This window comes from Balaenoptera physalus (assembly GCF_965194825.1).
Source record: "Balaenoptera physalus genome assembly, chromosome: 2".
Taxonomy (NCBI): domain Eukaryota; kingdom Metazoa; phylum Chordata; class Mammalia; order Artiodactyla; family Balaenopteridae; genus Balaenoptera; species Balaenoptera physalus.
The window spans coordinates 156,702,155-156,726,272 of record NC_138883.1 but is presented as its reverse complement, the minus strand read 5'-3'; the positions used below and the strand labels follow the sequence as shown (position 1 = coordinate 156,726,272).

At 44.3% G+C, this 24,118-nt stretch overlaps 1 pseudogene across 1 annotated transcript; it reads left to right on the top strand.

Moving 5' to 3' along the window:
- Positions 1-361: 361 nt before the first annotated feature.
- LOC309655440 (ribose-5-phosphate isomerase pseudogene) lies at positions 362-12,785 on the top strand (annotated as a pseudogene). Its single transcript has one exon. The product of its transcript is annotated as a ribose-5-phosphate isomerase pseudogene (transcript).
- Positions 12,786-24,118: the final 11,333 nt, after the last annotated feature.

The following is a 24,118-nucleotide window of genomic DNA, read 5'->3' as shown; positions in this document are numbered from 1 at the left end:
TACACCTAAAACTAATACAATATTATATGTCAATTATATCTCAATTTTTTTTTTTTAAGTTGGGTAAATCCTCAAGCAAATGTCCATTCACAACTGGCTCAGCTCTGAGTCTCATTCCCTTTAGAACAATCTCCTACAGGAGACCTGTTGTACCCAGGTTTTTGACCCAGGAAAGTAGAATATGTAACTCAATTATTGCTGTTAAAGCAGAGATGAGCAATCCCCCTTCTTTCATTAAGATACAAATACCTGCAGGCATTCACCTCTCAGGGGCCAAGGTGCTCTTCAGATGGAATTCACGGGCAGCCAACCACAATGGCTCCAGAATGCCTGCTTTGTCTTAAGGCTTCTGTTTGTAAACTCGGCCTCCCTTGAAGGAGCAAACAGTCTTCATTTACATGAGCCTTTGCCTGGCATTTATTTTCAGGACTGCAGGACAAACAAAACATCACACAGCGAAAGAGGGGGAAAAATAAAGCTCCTTATAGTATCTCCCAAGATTTGGCCCTATTTTGACAAAAGATGGCATCCTTGTTTCCCACAGCAAGATGCAAACACATGCTCTGTTCTAACACCAGGATTGGGGTTAGATCTTGGGTTTAGATGGAAGATCGAAACTGATAGCATTTGGCTGTGTCTGCCTTTAGGGCAGCTTAGAAAAAGTACCTGGTAGGTTGTTAACTTGTTGACATTTTCACTACTAACTGTGCTATTGACTAAACAAGGAGTAATTACTTCAGCTACTTGGAGCAGTTGTTAAAAATCACCCAGCTTGGTGGCAGCTATCACGGTTAGGGGATGGGGCTTTTTGAGTTCCAAATGAACACATGCCATTCTGGAAATTAAAAATCACCGCAGAGAAAATAGTGAGCACTTCACAAACAGTAACAATTCATGACGGTAGAGTAATAATCTAACGCTTTGTCTCAGGTCATTCAGCGCCAAAATCTTTGTTCTAGAACATTGAAATGATCTATTCCAAGCCCTCATGTTATAAAGAAGCAAAAATGTAACTCAGAGAAGAAGCAAGTGCCAGAGAAATAAAACACAGCTTGGGAATGATAGGACTGATTTTCCTGATTCTTTCTTGGGGGCTGTAAGTGACCATGGCCTTAATTTAAGATCAAGATGTGATTCTAATACAGTCAAGAGTACACATAGAGCTGATGGAACACAGTATTTGCAACTGGGATTGTCCCAGAAATCCTATGGCACCAAAACTAGACTTTACACTTTGCTCTGCAATCACTCTGAACCAAGCCTGGGAGAGAATGCCCTTTGGGAAGTTTCTCTCTGGGACACACGTGGTCGTGTTCCACGCCCTGCCCCTCTTTTGGAAGCACCCCTCCACCCCCATGCTGATCTAGCCCCTTAACCTCACACTCCTCCCAAATCTAATCTTGGTTCAGAGCTTGTTTTTCCCACACAGCCCTTGTCCTAAACCTTTCCGGATAAAGAAATGTCCTAACTTGGAGGACAAAGGCACTTCCATTGTTTCTGTGCTGGTTTTGTTCTTGAGCCCATTGCCTCCAAGGAACTGGATTTTAGAAACTAATAAACAGCAGGAAGGCACCGCTGTGCTTCTGCATGTATACACATCTGTCACATCAGAACCCTTGACGCACAAGAAACAATGACTCCTTTATTATGATAACTATAACCCTTGGTAACATTTTCACCTGATCAGTGCACAGGATTAATGAAGAGAGCCACGTATTTAGTTAGCTTCATTGGCGATCTAAATACCTCTGCCTGGCAGTTCGGTGCTGGCAGCACAAGTACCCGTGGCAGGGGTGCTAACAGCGTCTGCCTGGCCCCCTCCACGATGTCCAAGGCCGAGGAGGCCAAGAAGCTGGCAGGCCGTGCGGCCGTGGAGACCCACTTGAGGAATAACCAAGTGCTGGGAATTGGGAGTGGTTCTACAACTGTCCATGCTGTGCAGCGAATAGCTGAAAGAGTGAAGCAAGAGAATCTGAATCTCGTCTGTATTCCCACTTCCGTCCAGGCCCGTCAGCTCATCCTGCAGTACGGCTTCACTCTCAGCGACCTGGACCGACAACCAGAGATTGACCTTGCCATCCATGGTGCTGATGAAGTAGATGCTGATCTCAGTCTCATCAAGGGTGGTGGAGGCTGCCTGACCCAGGAGAAAACTGTGGCTGGCAATGCCAGTCGCTTCATCGTGATCGCCGATTTCAGGAAGGATTCAAAGAACCTCGGGGATCAATGGCACAAGGGAATCCCCATCAAGGTCATCCCGATGGCCTGTGAGCCGAGCTGTGACCCAGAAGCCTGGGGGTGCGATTGAACTTCGAATCGCTGTCAGCAAGGCACGTCCTGTGGTGATGGATAATGGGAATTTGATCCTGGACTGGATGTTTGACCGGGTCCACAAATGGAGTGAAGTGAACACAACTATCAAAACGATCCCAAGCGTGATGGACACGGGCCTATTCATCAACATGACGGAGAGAGTCTACTTCGGGATGCAGGACGGCTCGGTGAACATGAGGGAGAAGCCTTTCTAAACCGGCCCTGCAGGAGCGGAATGTGTTCCCCTCACATCCCCAGCCCAGTGCCAAGGCAGACATGCCTCTACAGGAGCCTTTGCCTTAATGTACCTGTGCCAGGTGGACACTTGGCAGGGTGGGGGGTTGAGTGTTAAATCCAGTCTTCTGAAGTATTGTTATTAAATGTCTTTTTAAAAAGAGAAATATAGGGCTTCCCTGGTGGCGCAGTGGTTGAGAATCTGCCTGCTAATGCAAGGGACACGGGTTCGAGCCCTGGTCTGGGAAGATCCCACATGCCGCGGAGCAACTGGGCCCGTGAGCCACAACCACTGAGCCTGCGCGTCTGGAGCCTGTGCTCCGCAACAAGAGAGGCCGCGATAGTGAGAGGCCCGCGCACCGCGATGAAGAGTGGCCCCCACTTGCCGCAACTAGAGAAAGCCCTCGCACAGAAACGAAGACCCAACACAGCCATAAATAAATAAATAAATAAATAAATTTTAAAAAAAGAGAAATATAAACATATATATCTTACTATTAAAAATACTCAGTTGTTTTTTCATAAAGTAGAACTTGATTTCAGGTTTTATATGAAACATTTACCAAAAGAAAGGAGAACTGTCGTTTAAACTTTTAACTTGAGCCTGCTGGTTATGGTGAAGCCTCTGAATATTGGGTTTGCTGAGAAATGTAAATCAAACTTTTCCTTAAACTGGTGAAATGAAGGGCCCAGCCAGCAGTGATTCCCTGATGCCTTACTGGAAACACTGAAGTTTGTTTACTTTTCTACCACACTGTTTTATTTTTAGTTTTTGTTGTGTACAGACGCACAATGTGTAGTTACGTGTTGTAAGATGTGAATGACAAAAGTCCGATGAGTGTAGGGGTGTGGTGTGTGTGACTCAGAATGTGTAAACCACCAGGGAGAAAATGTGGGGTCTCTTTTGTTGAGAACAGGGGATTCATTCAGACCCCTCTTGTTGGAAGCCATTGGCTAGAAGTACTTGCCAGTACTGCCAAAGCACTGCTGTGAAGCACCTTTAAATGATTGTCTTTTCGTCGTTAGTATTTTTTTTGTTCCTTTATTGTTATTTGCATGGTTTGGCATCAGAAGTTGTTACCTCTTTATATTGTTTGAAGGTTGAAATAAAACAGTATGGTGCCAAACAAAAAATTAATAAAAATAAAAAAGACCTCTGCCTCTTCCGTGAAGGGCACCTTGTTTCTATAGTTTAATTTGAATTTCCATAGTACTTGACTTGGTAATAGGTCAGATCGATGTGCAAAAACTGGGTAAGAATTAGATATTCACTTTAGGTATATTTGGTCTATAATAAACTGATAATTTTACAAGGAGGAAGAGGAAAAAAAAGTTAAAACACATCACAGTACCAGATGGTCTTCAATGCATGGTCCCTTGTGTTTCTCAAGGTGACAAAAGTTTTGGTGTAAATTGTGAGATTTATCTATTACACACCTATGTAATCAACTCTGCAGAAGATTAGTACAAACTTCGGTAATTATTGGGGGGAGGTGGTTAAAAATCCCACTGGCTGAGGATTTTCCCAAGTGTGCTGCAAGGAACACTAATCAAGAGAGGGTTTCCATAGGCAAGTAATTTGGGTAAATACTGGATCAAATAAAATAAATAGGTTTCTTAACCATTCTTCCCAGAGCCTTTATTATGTGAATGTCATTATCATGTGCACTAAGAGGTAGACCAACATCCACCATCTTCCCGCCTTAGCTGACCGCAGCTTTCTTTTGAAGAGACTATCTCATGGGACTAATGCTCTTCAGATTACTAGCAATAACAACATTGATGACCACATTTGAGTTCTCACTCTGTACCAGGCATTGTGCTAAGCTCTTCACATTGCATCTCGTTTAACCTTTCCAGGGACCCTAGGTCATAGGTCCCATTAAGTCATCATTTAACAGAAGAAGAAACAGGCTCAGAGAAGTCAAACAGCAAGTCTACAATCACACAGCTGGCAAGTTGCAGAACCAGAATTCAAGTCATTCTGACTCCAGAATTTATACTCTTAACTCTCTATTGTATATCTGTCCTCATGAATCAAATGATGAAGATAACCCCTGCCCCTGCCGATTCTTGCTGAGCTAGGTTGAGAATAACTGCTTTGGGGGAGGAAGGGGCAAGAGAAAAGGAGAGAAGTCGGGGGAGAGGGGCATGATTTGGTTTAGATTAGAATAAAGTGATCTGATAGGTCATTGCTATTATTCTGAGTGTTTTGAGGGAATGGAAACCTGGACAGGACAGCCCATTCCTCATTGACAGGATGGGAAAAAGAATGGGTTTCTGGTTTTGACAGGTATATACTAAATTCATCTTTTTCCAACAAGATGCAAAGAAAAACAAGAGGCTTGTTTTATTTTTTGCAAATATTTCACATTGCCAAGGTGACCGGAGTAACATCCCAGCCACAAAACTAGTACAAACCACAGGTAGCCAAGGGAAACCAACGCAGCTCAAAAGGTAGATTCCAAAGCGAAACTAAAAATTTGAAAATTACACTAGATGGGGAGAAGGCTGCATCACAGATAAAAAAGAATGTCATTTTCTTTAAAAAGTGTTTAACTGCAAATGAAGCACAAGTTTTTTATAGGATCCATGTTCCTATAGGGCCAGTCCTTCCCCTACAAGCCCACAAATGAAACAGGTGAAAAAATGAAACGGCCCGGTACAATTTAATTGAGTTTCCTGGAGGGACAAGCTGAAAACAACCAACTTTTCCAGACTCGTGGGGGGAAAAATTAAAAGAAGGAGCAAGTCTTCTTCCATATTTTAAGAACTCTGGGGTTTGGGTTTCCCTGTTGGCGTGTTGGTTAAGAATCCATCTGCCAATGCAAGGGACCTGGGTTCAAGCCCTGGTCCGGGAAGATCCCACATGCCGTGGAGTAACTAAGCCCGTGCGCCACAACTACTGAGCCTGCGTGCTGCAACTACTGAAGCCCACGTGCCTAGAGCCCGTGCTCCACAACAAGAGAAGACACCACAATGAGAAGCCCATGCACTGCAACGAAGAGTAGCCCCCGCTCACCGCAACTAGAGAAAGGCCACGCGCAGCAATGAAGACCCAATGCAGCCAAACATAAAATAAATAAATTTATTTTTTTTTTAAATCCCTGTGGTTTCTCGAAAGCTTTGGAAGTTTCTTCAGGATGCCAAGAGCATTCAGAAATTTAAAAATTGGGAATTTTATGGTTCATCAAAAGTTCAGAATCCCTGGCCTAGAAAATAAATTTAGTTAGGATGTCCTTTAAAGGACAGGGATAGACAAGGAAAGAGGAAACCATCCAAGGCCAAAGCCCCAAGGACTCCCTGAGGACCAGAACCTCTCCCCACCCTTCTACTTCCCACCTCCACCCACCCTTTATGGCCCTTTGACGGAGCACAGCTGCCCTTCTGGGCGGCCAGGAAAGGCCCAACTGCCCGAGGCTCCAGAGAGTCATTTGTGGCATGAGCAAAGTTTCTCAAAGGGATTTTCTGCCTGCTGATTTTGTGGTCAAAAGCCCATTTGACTCTCATCACTGCAGTCCCTGACTTAGTGAGACCAGAGAAAGGCCAAACTTCTTAGCCATTAACGGTCAGGAAAACCAAGAAAAGCTACCTCCAGAGTGACAGTTTCCCACAGACAAACTGTCAGCTGGTCATACCTGGCGAACGCAGGCTGGCTGACAGACTGAACTAGAAAGTCTGGTGTGGATCTTGTGGGGAGGGAAGTTGGGGCTTCTAGAAAAACCTGGAATGCTCTATCTGAACTCAACATCCATGACAGGACCAATTTGGTGGGGCCCAGGATGCCTCAGTTCAAATGAGAAGTTGAACTCATCTTGAAAGAGGCCTAAACACCTAACTTGTTAAAAACTTTAACTCTGAGTATAGCCCTCCAAACATTCACCCCAGCTGTACCAGCAGCATCAAGAGGGAAAGGCCCCATTCTGGACCTGTATCCCCAAAACTTTGCTGAGACAGAGTAAGAAAGGCTGAAGTTAAATTACAATAACTGAGGGTCTCTTGCTGCTGTGTTTCACCACGTTTACACACATAACCATTCATACGTTCAGCTAACAGTCACTGAAGCCTATCTTGGGAAAGATGCTGCGCTGGGAACTAGGAGATAGAAAAGTAAAACCACCACCATTTCTGCACCTCCCAGAGCTCACGATACAGTCAAAGAGATAGTAGGCGGAGGTGTTGGAAAGAAAGGTCCTTCAGTGGAAACACGGAACCTGGATGCACAAAATCACAAAAAGATTCGCTCATAAATATTGGGTTTTAGGATGCAATAGACCATTTTTTGGAGGTTAGAGATTTTTCCATGCAAGTATTCCAGGATAAAGTAAGCCCAGCACTGAAACCCTAAGAAGCTCATAATCTGTCAAAAATGTATCTCTTTCTTTCAGACATCAGATGTTTCAGACATCTGATCAAAAAGACGTGAAGAGATGAGAGAGGGTTCAGTGTGAAGACTCTAGAAATGGACTCAAAAACCTTTGGTGACTTTCTTGAACAGCCCCAAATCATAATCACTTTCTGAGAAGTGACTTGGTCCCATTTCCGAATCCATAAAGTGATGACAAATGACCCCTGGCACCACCTTCCTCTCTAGGATGTTGAAAGAATTAATGAGATAGTGTCTATAAAATGCTTTGAGCTCATTGGAAGGTGTCAAGGAAGCAAAATAAGAAATACTGTTATCATTGAAGCTCTTCTAATCCAGCGAGCTTCAGTGGAGCTTAGAAATACCTCCATTCTCTCTTCAAACCTTTCTCTCCCTAACTTTTAAAGGTTGGCATGACTGATTCATCGAACATGACTGAAAGCAACCAACAAAATGGAAAAGAAAAGCTTCATGCAAATCCCTCTGTGTTTCTGCACAGGGGTTTAAGCAGAGCAAAGAACACAACCTACTTCCTGTCCTCCCGATAGCTCAGGGCTCTATCTGGTTATGTGGCTGTAACTTATCCTCACTCATACAAAAATTATTCATTTTCCACTCTGAGTCAGAACCTTTTGGTCTCCAAGCCTACTGACAAAAATGCATCCACTCAAGTCATTTTATGTTTGGGATGTTTTTCCCTTAAGCATACATTTTTATTTCCTTTGCTCCGTGTCCCTTCAGAAATTACACACTTCATTTGCATCTCATTGATTTGTATATACTTGTATATTGCTCCATTAGAAACGTGAATTTTTTTTCCCCTTGTGCAGACGAGGTATACTGGATCCTCAATTAATTAAAAGCTCCTTGGTGCTTTCCCTTGATCCTGAGTTTTGGTTTGTCATCTGCATTTGTCTATTTTATTGTACTCTTAGAACAGCTTCTGGGTCTAGGGAGATGGAGGAGGGTGCTGAGACTTGCTGGGAGTGCTTTTTGGAGACGCTCCTGGTATCAATCCTAGGGTTATAGTGGGCACCTGGGAGAAGTGGGTTTGCCCTTTACATTACCTCTGTCCATGTTGCAAATTCACACATTGTACATGGGAGGTGAAGACTGTTCCAAGATGGTTTCACAACTTAAATATGTGGAACATACCCACATCCTATTGCAAACACTGACCAAATGAACTCTTCAACTGAGTCAACCATTCAACAACAACAACAACAGCAAAAAGACTAACAAGAAGCCAAACAGAAGGAAATATGCTTAAATATTTTAATAAAACACTTCAAAGGAAAGAGCACAACATCCTTCAAGGCAAAGACATTGCCATTCTCACCTTCAGTGGAGCAGGGACTTCTAGTCTCTCTAGCAATGGTCGTGACCTCCATTAAGCCATGCAGGTACTCTGCACCCTTCAGACCAGACCTAGAATCATACCAGCTCCATATAGTAAATAAGATGGCAATGGTAACTGATCTCATCCCACGGTAGACCTTCAACAAAAAGAGAAAAATAGTCATTGCAATTTGGCTGAGCTAAATGGCGCTTACAATCCAGGGAGTTTCCTTTTTTCTTTTTTAATCCCCCTCTCTCCAGCACAAACTGTCTCAGGCTCAGACTGGTCCATTCTCAGTTTGCCCATCATTTCTCAGCCCCAGAGAACATGCCTTTTAACCTTTTCCTCCTGCAAGAACTATGTCGGGTACTCTGGAAAGCCTTGTCTGTCCAATCACCCCACAGGGATTGCTTCCTTTTTCTGGAGCATCTCTACAAGGCATCCCTTATTGGGCACCGAACATAGACGGTTCTCCTACTATGTTTGCCATTTCTTCAGTCAATCACTCTATATTGAAATGCTTAGCAGGCGCCAGGCATGGTGAGGTGCCGGGAATACAAAGCTACGTAAACACAGACCCTGTCTTTGAGTGGTCCCCAGTCTGTTGGGGTAAACAGCTTGGCTCCTCAGAGTCTGAAAACTCCTGAGGGCAGAGGTCTCTGTGATTCTTTTTGTTTCCCTCCCAGCAGCTCGCATGCTCCCTGACTCAGGTAAGAAGCACTCAGTGAATAAGGGTTGATTCAAATATGCAACCAAAAAATCCAAAAGAGAATCTCCCCAAAACTGATGCATGAAAATGCTTCATTTTCAACTCAAAGTTTCTAACAAATGCCAGGATTTAACCCTCAGAACAAGAGCAATACAGCTCAATTCCTTTAGGCGTTTTCTAATTACCATTTACCTGCTCTCTAATTTAGGAATTCTGGAGGGGATTGGAAGGGGCAGTGGGGTGGGGGGATGACAGTGTATTTGCATAACAAAATATGTTTATAGTAAGAGATTCCAGTCCCTCAAAATTAAAAAGAAACCCAAACAAATTTGCAAGGATGAGGGGACAGTTTTTCATCTTCCTCTTACCTCTAGCAAACAGCTCAGTCATTCTGAATGTCTTTAGAGGGTCCCTTTCTTCCACTGGAGGGTACATTAGCTAAGCACATCATTTATCGCTAACCAAAGACCCAAAAATCACAGAAGAGGGAAGTTGATCACTGCTCCCAAGACTGTGGAACAAAAGCCATTCATTTTCCTGAGGAGACAGCATGGTTCTGCATCTCTGTCATTCCTTCAGGGACACTGGAATTCACCTCCAGGACAGTCCTAGACAAAGCAGTGCCTGTCACAGCCAAGTGACCCACCCTGGATGCCTTTGTGTGCAAGCCCCGCCCTCTTCGCCCATTCCTGCCCCTCCCAAGCCCTTCCTGTACCTGCCACACCTCACACACAGAGCAGCAAAGCACGGGGACCCAAGGCCATATATTTTGACCAGTGTTCCTTCCCTCCAAAGCAGATTTCCATCCGAGAGTCTCATCAAGATAAAAAGAATCAGAAAATAAGAGGGGTTGGAGAAAAGGGAAGAGAGGGGATGGGTAGGATCATTTTAATTATGAATTGATAACATAAAAGTCCTGTGGAAACTCAATATTTGTTAATCAGATTTGGTTCAGAGTAAAATTTAAAAAAAAAATTTTTTTAACGCATGGTCTGTGTTTTCCTAGAGTTTATTGACAAGAGTGAGTTGGTCTCAGCTGCATTCAGCTTCCTGATATGACACCCAAGACTTATTCTGTGACAACACATCCTGCTGGTCATGGGTTTCACTATCTATTTCCAGGTAAAAGGAAAGAAGAAGAAGGAGAGGGAGGAGGGGGGGAGGGGGAGGAGGAGGAGGAGAAGAAGAAGAAAATGGCATCCATAATGTAATTATTTTCAAGTGGGATTTTTACAAGCAGTTTAATGTAAAAGCTCATACAAATTAGGAAGGCTTGTTTAGAGTCAGACGGACCTGTATTTCAATCCAGCTCTGCAACTTACTAGCTAGGTGACCAAGCAAACTACTTCGGTCTTCTAAACCTTAAAATGTGAGGATTAAATACATGTGATCAATATGATTAAATAGTGTATATCCAATAGTGGAATGCAGATAAAGGACTGAGCAGAATGCCTGGCATTTAATTAGCCCTCAATATGTGGAAAATAGAGAGAGTGAGAGAAGGAGAGAAGGAGATGAAAAGACATATTAATCTGTCTCTCTGTCTCCCCCCACTCCACCCCCGTGTCTCTCTGTTTACACCTCTCTCTTTACACACACACACACACACACACACACACAGAGCCCTAGATCTGAACCTAGACAGACGTCCCACATAATGACAGTTGAATAGATCTGGGCATTCCTGGACCCTAGTCCTCGGTTGATCCTGGAGGAAGAGGGTTATATCAGGAGAAAGTTGAGAAAGAGAATTCCGCCCGGAGTGGACTCCCAGAGAATCAGAAATAATTGGACCTTCAGTCCACCCAGAATAATATAGGATGACTTCACAAACCAAGTCATTCCCTTTAACTATCCTCTAGCCAAGGCAGAACCCAGGACTGGAGGTCAAAGTGCTTTTAAAGGGTTTTGCAGAAGAGATCAGAGACCCCTCCTCAAATTTCTAATCAGTGCAAAAGAGGGAATTTGGTTATTTTTCTCAGATCTCTTCTTCACTCCATTTCCCTGTACCAGAAGTCTGCCTCGGCCACCATGGACTGCTTCAGTAAACCCTTACTGACCACTTATTACGTGTCTTGTGCTGCCATGATGGTACTGAAGATACAGGGATTGATTGGACCATTGGATTGAGAAGCCTGAGAAGCAAAGAAATACTTATCATTGGATCATTGGTCAAAACAAAAATTCTGGCTTGTGTTTATGTACAGTGCCATGAGAACACAAAGGAGGGACGGACGGGAGCACCAAACTCAAGGCAAGAGAGTCAGGAAAGACTTCCCAGAGACCATGACTCCAGAGATGAATTTAAAGAAAGAGTAGGAGTACTTTATGCCAAGGCTGGGGCTGCAGGTGGGAGTCGTACTGAAAGCACAGAGTCAAGAGAAAGATCGGAATGAGAGCTCTAGAAGCTTCCCAGGGCGGGGGGAGGAGAATTTGAATCTCAAAGATGAGACCAAAGAGGTAAGCAAGACCAGGCCAGCTTATGAAGTACCAGTTAAGGAGTTTGGGTTATTTCCTGAAAACTATAAGCCTTTAAGCAATAGAATGATAGAATCAAATTTCAGTTTCAGAAACTACACTCTGATGACAGTGTGAAGAGATTGAAGGTGGGAAGTGGGAGGTGAGGGGTGAGATAAAGTTGAGATGCAGGCATGAAAATGCCTCATTTTCACTCAAAAACAGTCACATGTACCACGACTTCATCCCCTGAATGAGAATAATACAGGTCAATGCCTTTAGGTGTTTTCCAACTATTCTTTACCTGCTTGCTAATTTAGGGATTTTTAAGCGGATAGGGATTAGCAAAATTGCTAACTGAATTCACGTTTGAAATAATGGAGACGTTAAGAAAGACTCCCAGATTCCTGCTTGGAAAATGAGTGGAACATGATGCCATTCACCAAGTAAGGATGAGAAGGAAAGAAGATCGGGAAGGAATGGAAGGGAGATGACTTCAGCTTGACCTTCTGAATTTGGGGTCCTGGGGTATCCGGAAGGACAGATACCCAGTGGGCAGTTATATATATTCATCTGGCACTCAGGAGAGGAATCTGAGCTAGAAACAGAGTCGGGACACATCCGTTCCTGAGGAAAGCTCACCTGGGAAGTGCGTGCAGTGAGAAGACCAAGGTCAGAACCAGGCCAACACCAACACGTAAGCACGGTCTGTGCTTCCACAGTAGGAGCAGCCAGAGATGAGAAAGGTAAATAGTGTCAAATGCAAGAGGAGAGTCAAGCAGGTAATGGAAAAAGCCCAGGGGATCTAGTAACTTAGATGACCTCAAGGAAGTTCGTTCAGGGGCACGGTGTGGTTGGATGGCATTCTCCTTCTATTTCACTGTGACATTTGACTCACTGCTACTTCAACTTACAACTTTTCTGATGGTGTAAAAAGCAGATCAGGAGCTGCTTGGGCCCTATTGCAGAGTGTCGACTCAGCAGAGGTAAAAAGTCAACCACCAGCTGCTGAGAAGGTCAGCGGTGGTAACCAGGAGACACATGAGCAGGTGTGGGCTAAAGAGCCTTCAGAAAAACTTTCTGATCGTGGCCATCCGCTTCTATTACCCTAGTATAGTTTAGCAAGGAAATAAAAATGTTCATTTTAGTTAGAATTCCTTAGAATTGCAAAGTTCCATCTAATAGTTGGGTTTTAATCGTTTATTTACCGGGCTCTGCACATCCAAAACCTAGTGAGGGTGTGTATGCTTATTCTTTGCCCAGGTGGGGTCTTTCAGAAGAATTCGGTGCTTCAGACCTGAAACCGCAGGGCATCGCTGTGCTGAACACCCCCCGGGTACGGCGCAGGCACCATGCCTGGGGCCACCCCGAGGGTCCCCACGACTCCGAGCCCTAGCGGCAGGAGGATGGCCACGGCGAGGTCGATGGCTTCACCGGGGGGGTCCTGGGCAGCCCCATAGGTGCGGGCACGCAAGGTTGACGCAGCGCCACGAGGCAGTGCTCGCCACGGCCGAGGCCATCCGGGTGCAGGTGGACGGGGTGCCGCGCCAGCGCGCAGCCTGACACGCTCTCAGCTTCCTGTGCCGCCCGGCCACCCTGCAGAGCGAAGCTGCCAGTGCCCAAGCAGCTGCGGGTGGATCCAGGCGAGCAGCCTGCACGCACGGCCACGACGCCCAGCTTTCCAAGGTGTCGCTCAAGGAGGCCTCCGTGCCACTGCGCAAGGTGGTGGTCCCGGGTGACCGTGACCTAGAGCATCTGCCGGGCCCACATCAAGAGGCCCCAGCAGGAGCCCAGAGGGGCGGGAGTCACACCCCTGATGTGCCTGAACTGGCCCCCAGGTGGTGCTTCCTGGAGGCCGCCACTGTCAGCCGCGTCTACACGATCGACCCAGGCCAGGAGCCCCTCAGCTATGTGACTGAGATCGCACGCAGTGAAATTTATATCCTGGACCCAGAGCTGCTGGGGCCATCGCCCAGCCTGACCTCCCACGTCCCCTCTCCCCACCTCACCTTGCTCCCATGCCTCGGTCACTGCCGGGGACGCCGCACCTCTGCAGGGGAGCTGCATGAGGCTGCCGAGAGGAAGGACTTCTGTAAGATCCAGACGCTGCACCAAGCTGCGGGGACCACCAGTTCCTGCACCGGGTGGTCAGTACCGGCAGCAGGGAAGGGGTCTGCTACGTTCTGGACCACCGCCGCCCCCCGCAGCCCGCCTTGATGCTGTGCAGGAGGACGGGGAGACCCGTCTGCACCAGGTGACGGCCCTGGACTATCGCGCCGCCTGCCACTACATCCGGGAGACGGGAACCTTCGTTATGAAGACAGAGCAGGAGGGCCACGTGCCCCCGGCAGGCTGAGAAGCCTCAGGACGCCAAGCCGGCCGCCTACCTAGAAATGGGCAGTGTGACCTGACGATCCAGTCAGAGGACAGGAGATGGTTGTGTGAGGCCAACACTCGGCAGTGGGGGGACCAGCCAGAGGATGACCACCCCCTCCTGGCCCGCCTTACTGCCATGTGCCAGCTGGAGAGCTACAAGGGGACCCATTCCCCAGGAAAGGAGCCGCCCAGACCTAGGGCTGGACTCAGGACCTGGAGGGTCTCACCTGTCCCCCTGAGGCCCCAGCGTGACCCACAGGCTCACAGGGGAACAGGAAACTGAAGGGGGCTATGGACTTCTGAATGCGGATATTGTGTAAGAAGGAACAAATTTGTATATGGGATTTCTTGAGATTTCGTGATGAATAAAATTAACTGGATGGATTACTTATTGCCAACATAATGACAAATTAGATATGGGAACTAAGGTATATGTCAACTTCATTTTTTTTAAATTGACAAAGTAATTAGTTATGTATCAAATATAAAGGTCACAGAGTAAATGTACTCATTTCTAGTCAGTATCAGGGATGTAGAGAATTAATTAGAAAAAGATGTCAACCAACTCCCACATGTTAAAAGACACAGAGCTGGGCTTCCCTGGTGGCGCAGTGGTTGAGAGTCTGCCTGCCAGTACAGGGGACACAGGTTCGAGCCCTGGTCTGGGAAGATCCCACATACCGCGGAGCAACTAGGCCCGTGAGCCACAATTACTGAGCCTGCGCATCTGGAGCCTGTGCTCCGCGGCGAGAGAGGCCGCGATGGTGAAAAGCCCGCGCACCGCGATGAAGAGTGGCCCCCGCTTGCCGCAGCTGGAGAAAGCCCTCGCACAGAAACGAAGACCCAACACAGCCATAAATAAATAAATAAAAACAAAATACTTTAAATAAATAAATAAAATAAAATCAGTGCTTTTTTTTTTTTTTCCACATCTTTATTGAAGTATAATTGCCTTACAATGGTGTGTTAGCTTCTGCTTTATAACAAAGTGAATCAGTTATACACATACAATATGTTCCCATATCTCTTCCCTCTTGCATCTCCCTCCCTCCCACCCTCCCCATCCCACCCCTCTAGGTGGTCACAAAAAAAAAAAAAAAAAGACACAGAGCTCATCTGTCACCTTTCCCAACATCCCCCATTCCAGCCATGATTATTACAACAGTGACGAGCTTGTAATTCTTCCATTTCGCTTTTGGACATTGTGATCTTGTTATTTCTTTTCCTCTGAATTGTTTCAGCAAATGTTGGCAAGAGAGATTCTGTACCTAATGAAGACACAATCATCTTATTTCCATTTCATTGACAAAATGTGTTGGACAAGATTAGCTATCTCGCATTGATTCAAAGTATTTGAAGGTGCGGCTGGTGTGACCCATGGTTACATAGCTTTGCTACCTCATATATAAACACGTCCTAAAAGACAATCCTAATCCCAGGAAAGAAACATTTCCAGCGCCATCTAGAACAGCACTGTCCAAAAGAAATACAATGTGAAACTTATATGCAATTTAAAATTTTCTAATTTAGGAATAATAATACCTCTCTTAGCTACCTCTGAAGTGGTCATCAATTAAACAGTGGTAATGAAATTGTCATTATATAAAGACTACCTATTACTATTACCAATTCAACTTAAGTCTCAACTGACATTTATTATCTGTTGTGTTGCAAGCATTCTTAGGGACTTCTGTGTCTATCATCCTTCCCTTTATCCCAAACTATCCCCCAGTCCAGCATAATATCTCCTCTCCCATAAACTCATCTACGTCAGCCTTGTGTTTTCCTCACCATCCCAAGAACTGCTTACCTTCACCAATGGTTTCCAAATGCTGGTACATTGGTGAGTACCAGGCTGTGAAAAAGTTTTCACAGGTCCAAGTCAAAATAATAATAGTAATAATAGTCACAGCCATGTAGATTTTCTTCATAAAGTCAAATCGGTTAAATCTAAATAATTTCTGTTATTCTGAGATTGTCCTTCCTTTTTTTTTTTTTTTTCTAAAGTGTCTCCTTTTTTTTAAATGAAAGGATGATGGTAGTGGTGGTGGTGGTGGTGATTATGATGATGACAGACTTTTGTTGTTGTTGTTTTTGTTAATGCCCTTTTGGGGAAGAAATGTTAAATGGCAATATTTATCCCCATCATTTTAAAAAATATCCTATTAGATCCATGGAGTCCACATTCCATACCTCCACCTTCTCACGTGACAGTGAGTTGAGGAGAGGGTCCTATCTTACTATTGTTTAGCCAAATTCCCTGCTGAAGACCCTTCACTGGCTACTCATTGTTGTTGGGTTAATATCAAAATCCTGAAAATACTCATGCAAGCAGCTTCTTATCTGGTTTCTGTCTCCGTTGTCTGCTTCAGCCTTGCTGGTCCCCTGCGCTGCCCCACGTCCCCACTCAAGGTCTAGGTACAAAGACCTTTCTTTTTTTCCATCAAAACTCAGAACTCCTTTCTCTTCAGAGCCTTCACATATGTGCTCTCTGCCTGGAATACCCTCTCCTTGCCCACTCCCTTCATTCCTCCCCCTCCCCCCGGGCCAGCGCTCACCATCTTTCAGGGCCGGCTGAAATGGCACACCTCCCAAGAACTCTCTGGGGTCCTCCCAAGAGATCTTTTTCCTACTTCACAGAGTGGAGATGTTGCCACCCACAGGAGAAAGTAAATGGATTTCCCAAAGGTAGAGCCAGAACTGGGTCCAAAACCTAGGTTTCCTGGTGACAGAATAGAGAGGTCTTGACAGAACCTCTATGCCCCAATGACGTCTTGATATTGGTAGAGTAGGGTGAGGTAGGGTGTAATGTGGGAAAATAAGGGGGGAGGGATTGAAATGCAAGGGCCCAAGACAGAACTAGCTGCTCCTGCCTCAACTCAAAACCCAGCCCCATCAGGAGACAAGGTCATTAACAATTCTGTGTTACCCTTGGTGGGTTAAATGTAAATCTGGATAAATCCTTTGTAGCCTTAAAAACAAACAAAAGAGAAGCCTTTCTGAAAGAGACATATGTCTCTTCTTTATACATATTACAATGCCTGTAAAATGTCCATTTTTCTCATTCCCTTCCACCTCTGCTTTCTGTAGAAGAATTCCCCCTTGCACAGCAACAAGGCTGACAGGCTCTGGGACTGTTAGCCGCGGGTCCCCTCCGCGCCAGCTGACCTGGGCCGGCTCACCTTTGTGTGACACCAGCAACGCCATCTCTGCGAGCTCCTCAGCCACTCTGTCAGCAGGTCCTTTGTTCAAACCCACTGCCTCTAAGGAATGGAGGCATCCAGGGAGCTGGGACACCCGGGGGCCCCAGGGGCACCCTCTGGGGAAGCTGCCTAAAGATCACCTTCCACCCTCCTGGCTGTTTACAGCACTTACCTAAAGGATGCTTAAGAGCCATTTTTCACAATGGATGTTTTGTGAGGACTGCCCCCACAAGCAGTGTAAACTAAAGATCCCCAAACGTTGCTTGGAGTCTGGAGCAACGTGGGTATTTGGTTCAGTAGTTCACAGTCCTTTGCCACCAAAAAAGCAAAAAAAAAAAAAAAAAAAAAAGGACCTTGTAGGCCTTTCAGACACTTCCCTATAAGAAATTATATAACAAAGCCCAGCCTATAGAAGAAAATGCCAAACAAAACTCCTGTCCCAGCTGCTGTTCAAATCTCTGATGGGGCTCATTCTGGAATGACCCTCAGGAGGGAAGTTGCTCAAGCAAGTGACATGACTCATTGGTTTATGAAAGCTGGGACAAACAAAAGGAAGCAAGTTCCTGGAGAAACAATAGGAAATATGAATGGTTTGTCTTCTGGAGAGCATGAGAACGGGGCCTCTTCTTGGCAGTCGGGGGAATCCTGCTGGAAGGCAGGACATTGTCTTCCCCGACTGGGTCATCTGCAAGCACTCGGCATGACCTCACACACCCTCCATGTCCTGTTCTGCCCGGGGAGCCCCCTGCATTTCTTGACCTTTCCTCCAGTGAACCAGCGTGATGGGAACCACGAGAATGAGAAGGGGGAGAGCCAAAGAGATACCACGCTGACTGGATTCCTTGTCATTTACCCAGGGTTAAAGCAGAGAGAAATCTAACGCCGAAATAGCATCAGTGGGGCCACCCATTCCTTTACCTGTGCCATGACCATAAATGGCAACAAAATGGAGCAAGGATGAGAAGTTCATGGTTATCTTAGTGAACAGGAAAAAAATGGGGGTGGAGGCTGTGAAAATAGGCCACTGGTTGAGTAATTACTCTACAGTATTTTTCTACTGGTAAAAATTGGGAATGTCAGCAGAGAAAAAAGTACTTAGGACTTAGAGCTGGCCCTCCTTTGCCCACCTAGAAGAAGAGCCACATAGGGGTGATAAACTCTTTGAACTGTGTCTAAGTACCAGTACTGTTTACTTTGAGGAAGGAAACTGTCAGTTCTGTTTCTTCACAAAGAGCCAACCACAATGTGCCTGATGGATTTGGGACTAGTGAAAGAGGGGCCCGTCAAGTGTAGGAAACAAGGTTTATCTCGGGATTAGATTTAGGAAGACAAAAGTCACCAGGAGACGGCTGGGCAGGCATTGTTTGCTGTGAAACTCCAAGCATGGAGCTGTTTTTCTTGAGGGTTCCCCTCACATTCTGGGTGGGGATAGGAGGCAAGACCCTAAAGTACTCTTTCTATTATTCACCATTTTTAAGAAAAGTAGATTCCCCCCCCCCCACTCCAGTAGTTTAGATGGCGATTTCTTCCTCCTTCCCACAATACTATTCTCTCTTAACTGAGAGTAACACCAAAACTTCACGATCAGAGGGTTATTAATAATCAGTATGGGGAGAGTTCCGTTCCATCAAGGAATTCCACCTGAAATGTCTTGAATGTTGAGAACTACTGGGGCAGGAAGCAGATTTTGAAAGTCTACCCATTCTGTTTCTGAAAGCAAATGTAAAGTAAAGCATATATGCCCAGGGATAAAACAAAGAAAACTCTCATGGGCAAAGTCGAAACGTGTGTGGACTCAAGATCTGGGAAAGTTCTTTCCAGAGCGTTCCATGACACAAGCATATGCAATTTGAAAAATGAAGAGTTTCACTTAAGGTTAAACATACTTTGAGTCACTGGCAAGCGCTGCTACCAAAGGAAAAAAAAAAATCAGAATTCAAGGAAGAGGCCAAAATGTCCTTTATTTGCAAAACACTTTTCCTACTAGTCTATGAAGTAAATCTTACGCTCTCGAAAGAATTCAGAGGCTTCAAAGTTGCTGACAAATTGACCAAGTATGTCTGCTGTAATGGCTTTTACTCTACTCTCAGAAAATGTTCAGACTTTGATATTACCATTTTTCTAAATACTACAGACTGGCCTGCTCCCACTTCATCTTGCCAGTAAGCAAGACAGACTACTCCTTTTTTTTTTTTTTTAACAGATTTAAATATTCTGTTGGGAAACTCTGTTATGTCTTAGATCCATTTTGCTCAGCATTTCTTTTAACTTCTGCCCTCTTTTCCATTAAGATGAAAATCTCGTACCTTTCCTCCTAAAATAGCCAATATTCCCCTCTGTTGAGATTATGTCTTCAAGGTGGGAACCAGTTGTTCAACCCTCACAGCCAGTTTTGTAAAGGTTTATTTTGTGTTCTTTGTACTATGAAAGCAATATTTTCCCCACTCTTTTCAAATAAGAGATCGTGGGCAAAGAGAAAATGCTTTTCCAAACCATCTCCAAATAGAATATTCCCATATGACAACCATTACCTACCCCATGACCCAATCTGAGTTGGCAAATCTTCCTTGGATTGTTGCTTTTCCAAAAGCACCCACACTTGGTAAGGATAATCTTTAAGGTTCTAACCATACTTCTTAAATATTCGAATTCATGGTGGGTCTCAAGGAAGCACAAATGATTGATTTTGGTGACAAACTGAGGGAGACTGAACAAAAGAACTGTAGTTTTTTTCTGTTGGGGTGTTTTATTTATGTATTTTAATTATACCACGGAGATTCCCTAACTGGGCTCTTTGAATCCCAAAAATCTTAATGGAAATTTGATGAGTTCAAAGAGCTTCTTAGAAACAGTGGGTTTGCTTTTGAAGAAGACACACGATGTAATGCAAGCCATCCACCATGTTATTAAATAAATCAGTTTATTTCTTCTTGTCGTTTGCTGTTTGCTCTCATTATGTCCCCTTCAATTTTATTTGCTTTGAATAATAAAAAAGAGGAAATGAATCATAACTTCCTGCAAACGAATTTTAAAAGCTTACACGAGGTTTCGGCCACTTAGAGATCCTTGAACGAAGAATGGTCCTCTGGTCTCTGGGAACTTGGTTCTGTAGGACAAAGTCTTGGAGGTAACACCACTGATGCGGTAAGACAGGTAGGTGGTTCCCCAAGCCCTGCCTCTGACCCAGGCTTTCAGATCAGATCACTCAGCTCTGGAGTTCCGGGGGGCAAAAGATGCTGCTTATTGAATTGGATAAACAAAATTCTTTCCAAAATCAAAACTAATTTAGATGTCATCTAAAGAGTGCTTCTAATACAATGGTGGGAAAACCTGTTCTGGGCCATTTAAGACACTGTGATGGGGGCTGGACTTGGACCAGCTCACCTTCTTCATCTTAGTGCGTCCCCCACCCAGCTGGACCCGGGAACCCGATGTGTGCTCAAAGCCGGGGGCAGGAATGACTGACCCACGGCAGGCCTGTGGACACACAGAGGATGAGAGAACAAGCATCTGCCTAAAAGCTGAAAGTAAGAGAATCCCCGCGCAAGCTAGCGTGGGCAGGAGTCAAGAGAGTGCCCCTGGGCTAAGACAAGTCTTGCTTCCTTCAGGACTCCAAGTCTCCATCTAAAGGAATTGCGGGGAGTCAGGTGAAAACCTCAGAACCCTCCATGCTCCCTGGGAAGACGGAGGAAGGACGTTTGTGAAATTCTGCTCTGAGTCCGGGAGTGTAAGTCTGACGACAAACCTCCATGTCTCACTAGCTTCTGTCGCTGGGGCTCAAACAAAAGACAGAACAGCAAACCTCCTGAGTTTCCCCTCCATTCAAGACATATTCCCAAGAGGAGAAAAAGACAGAAAAATGTCAAGAGTTGAGAGTTTTGTATGTTTGGACATACAAGAAGGCAAAGGAAGTCAATACGATGATGCACAAATCTGGACAGAACTTAGAGACAGAGTCTGTCCAACTCTCACAGACTATGTACCAGGTATGCTCTAAGGGAAGAGTGAAGGAGTGTCTTCTGGGGCTTCCAGCAGATTCTGAAGGATTTAAAGCATATATTTTATTCTCATAAACTGTTATATATTTTCCCTGTTGGGCCATTACTTCTCTTTCTGTGTCTGTCTATCTCTCTCTCTGTATGTTTTGAGAAACACACGCACAAAGAATACTGCTAAAACAGTGCCCACTGACTTGATTGAGGATATGTGTTCTGACAAAACATTTTAATACTGGTTCATCTCTTTGGGGATATATTCCATAACTTTTCTCCCGAGGGTGGTGGTAACTGCTAAAACCTTACACCTACAGGAACCGTACTCTGCTCTGTGGATATCTCGTTTCTTTCTTCAGTCACTTCTGTATACAGATTCCCTCCCTGCTTCGGAATTGGGAGTTCTGACTAAGGTAAATTCTAGAATTTAATCAATAAACATAATTACGTTTAGTCTTTAGTCGCTTGTATGTGTAAAACTATAGAGGAAGTATGATAAGGCAGTGAAAAACAAAACTCCGACGTTAGACCCTTTGGATTTGAATCCCAACTCCAAGAGCATGAGTATTGTGTGACCTTGGGTGGCTTGTCTCTCCCTAAGCTGACAGCTGGGGGTGCTAAACCTCCCTGGGGCTTAAAGATGATGGAGTGAGGATGTATGTTATAACCAGAAAGGACTCGGAAAAGGGCCTGGCATGCAGCAAGCACTGTAGAAGTGTTTGCTATTCTTATTTAATCTATTAGTGATGCCAAATTGCCAGGGAATTAATTAACTTTCCATCTAGAAGCCTAAGATTCCGTTATTCTTTCAACCATCCTTTGCATAAATATGGGTGTGTACACACACGTGTATCCTTGTACATATATATGGGTGCACGCATGCACACACATGAAGTTTTTTCTAAGTCTCAGACAACGTTAGGATACATTGCCTAAGAGTAAGGATAAACTACTTAACCACGATAATATAATCACCCAGGAAATTCTATAATAATTCCATACTATAATCTATTAAAATATCTAATCCATATTTAAATGTCCCCAATGACACCAAGAATTTGTTTTTCTAGCTGTTATTTTCCAAACAGGATTCAGTCGGAGTCCAAGCATTGGATTTGGTTCTTATGATAACTGCTAAAGCCCCCTCCCCCCAGAAGTTTTCCTATACCTTCCCCAATAGAATTCCTTAACCAGAGAAATTAGGGAACCCCTGGCTCAGAACCATTTCTGTTGACTTCTGCTGTTCTTCACACAGCTCAGAGGGATGTCTGTTGTGGTTTCCAACCGTTGTATTTCCATTAAATGAAACCTCGACTGAGAACAGTAACCTCTGGAGACCAGTCACCACCCCTCTCCGCGCTGAAGTTTCCTGGGAGTTTTATATTCCTTTGTGTCTCCAGCGTAGCTGCTTTCTTTGTTTAATTGTTATTTTAGAAATCTTTGCCCACTCTTCCTTTTCTCTGCCCTTCTTACCATCAGGCCTGACACCCAGCATCTCGAAGGTGAGAACTGAACTCCTGCTACGTTGGCCTCTGTCTCATGTTCCCACACTGACTGCCAACCCTTCCACCAGAGAGCCAACGAGACAGGGACAGGAGGCTTTTACTTTGACTTGCAGATTATTCGAAGCTAGACAGTTAAGCTATCTGATGATGGCTTTATTCACTTCTCTGTCATTTGGCCTGTACCCTTTTTTTTTTTTTTTAGTTTTATTGAAGTACAGTTGATTTACGTTGTGTTAATTTCTTCTGTACAGCAAAGTGACTCAGTTATACACACATATATATATATTCTTTTTAATATTAAGTGGTGTGTTCTCCAAACTCTTCTGAGCCATTTTGAAAGCAAAGCTGGCATTTCCTCTTCCGACTGAAAATCTCCAGGAGCAAACTGGATGAGGCTTCCCAGAGGAAAGGGTTTGGTTTGCCCCTTCCCAGAGGGTCACCGTGCTATCTATTGACACATTCCAAAGCCTCATAAAAGCTGTCAGAGACTACCCGAGAGAAACACCCACTAAGTATTATGGGTCTTGATCTTTACAGCTCCTAATAACTTTTCCCTTTGAGTTTGCCCAGAGCTCCGCACATAATTAAAACAAATAAACAAACCAACCTTATTTCTGCCTTGCCTATGAGTTTGCTGTGTGACCTCAGGAAAGTCACTTAACCTTTCTGGTCCATATTTTCTTCTTCTGTTAGGACCAAAAAAAATAGTATGGACAGAGAAATCACTAAAGAATAAATTATCATAATAATTGAGTAGATTTTTAAAAAAATCTTTAATTCATCACTTAAAAAATATATCTAAAATCAGAGAAAACTTAGTTACTTCTAAATGACTAAGTTTTAGGAGACTGAATTTCCAAAACATAGTCACTCATCTAAGCATATAAAACTTTCCTTAAGAGTCAAAGATCACATGAAGGGCTTCCGTATTTTTGCCGAAAGCAAACCAAAATAAAGTAGGAGGAACTTGAAAGGGAAAGGAAATTTCTCTTTTAAATGTCCTGGAATCATCGCTGTGTGGTCAAAGCAAATGTTTTCATATGAGTCTTATTTTTTGCATTAAGTATATCAATAACACTTAAGCTCTGATCCAAAAGTTTCCATCATTTTCCCAAAGGGACCTCGTTTTCTCAGGATGAATTTATATAAATTTTGTCCAATAGAAATATTACCAGCTAAAATGTTTTTGTTCTGGGCTTCTAACATTGCAAAGCTCTGTCTCAGCTGAGTACCCATTTAGCCTCATTCTTCATAGCTCTTTGGCAAATGCTTTCTCACTGTTTTTTGTTTTTAGCGAAATATGAATACTTCACCTTAGTTCACAGAGGTTTGCCACCCCCTCTTTTGTGCTCTTAGAGTTGCCATGAAATTCATAGTGTTATGAATTATTTTGAGGGTGTCACCATGTGGTGATTATATTCTGATCTTACTTCATTCCTATGGGCCTTTCCTCCCCCATTTCCCAATGGTAGTCCTATTTCTACTGTTTGGGAAAAGCTCAGAGAATCTAAACAGACTCTAGGAGTCTAAAAATTTAAAAATATGCACAGGGCGTATCTTCTAAATAGAGAACTTGAAACCCTAAATTCTAAATGCCTAGCTTACTTCCATCTATTTTCAAAAG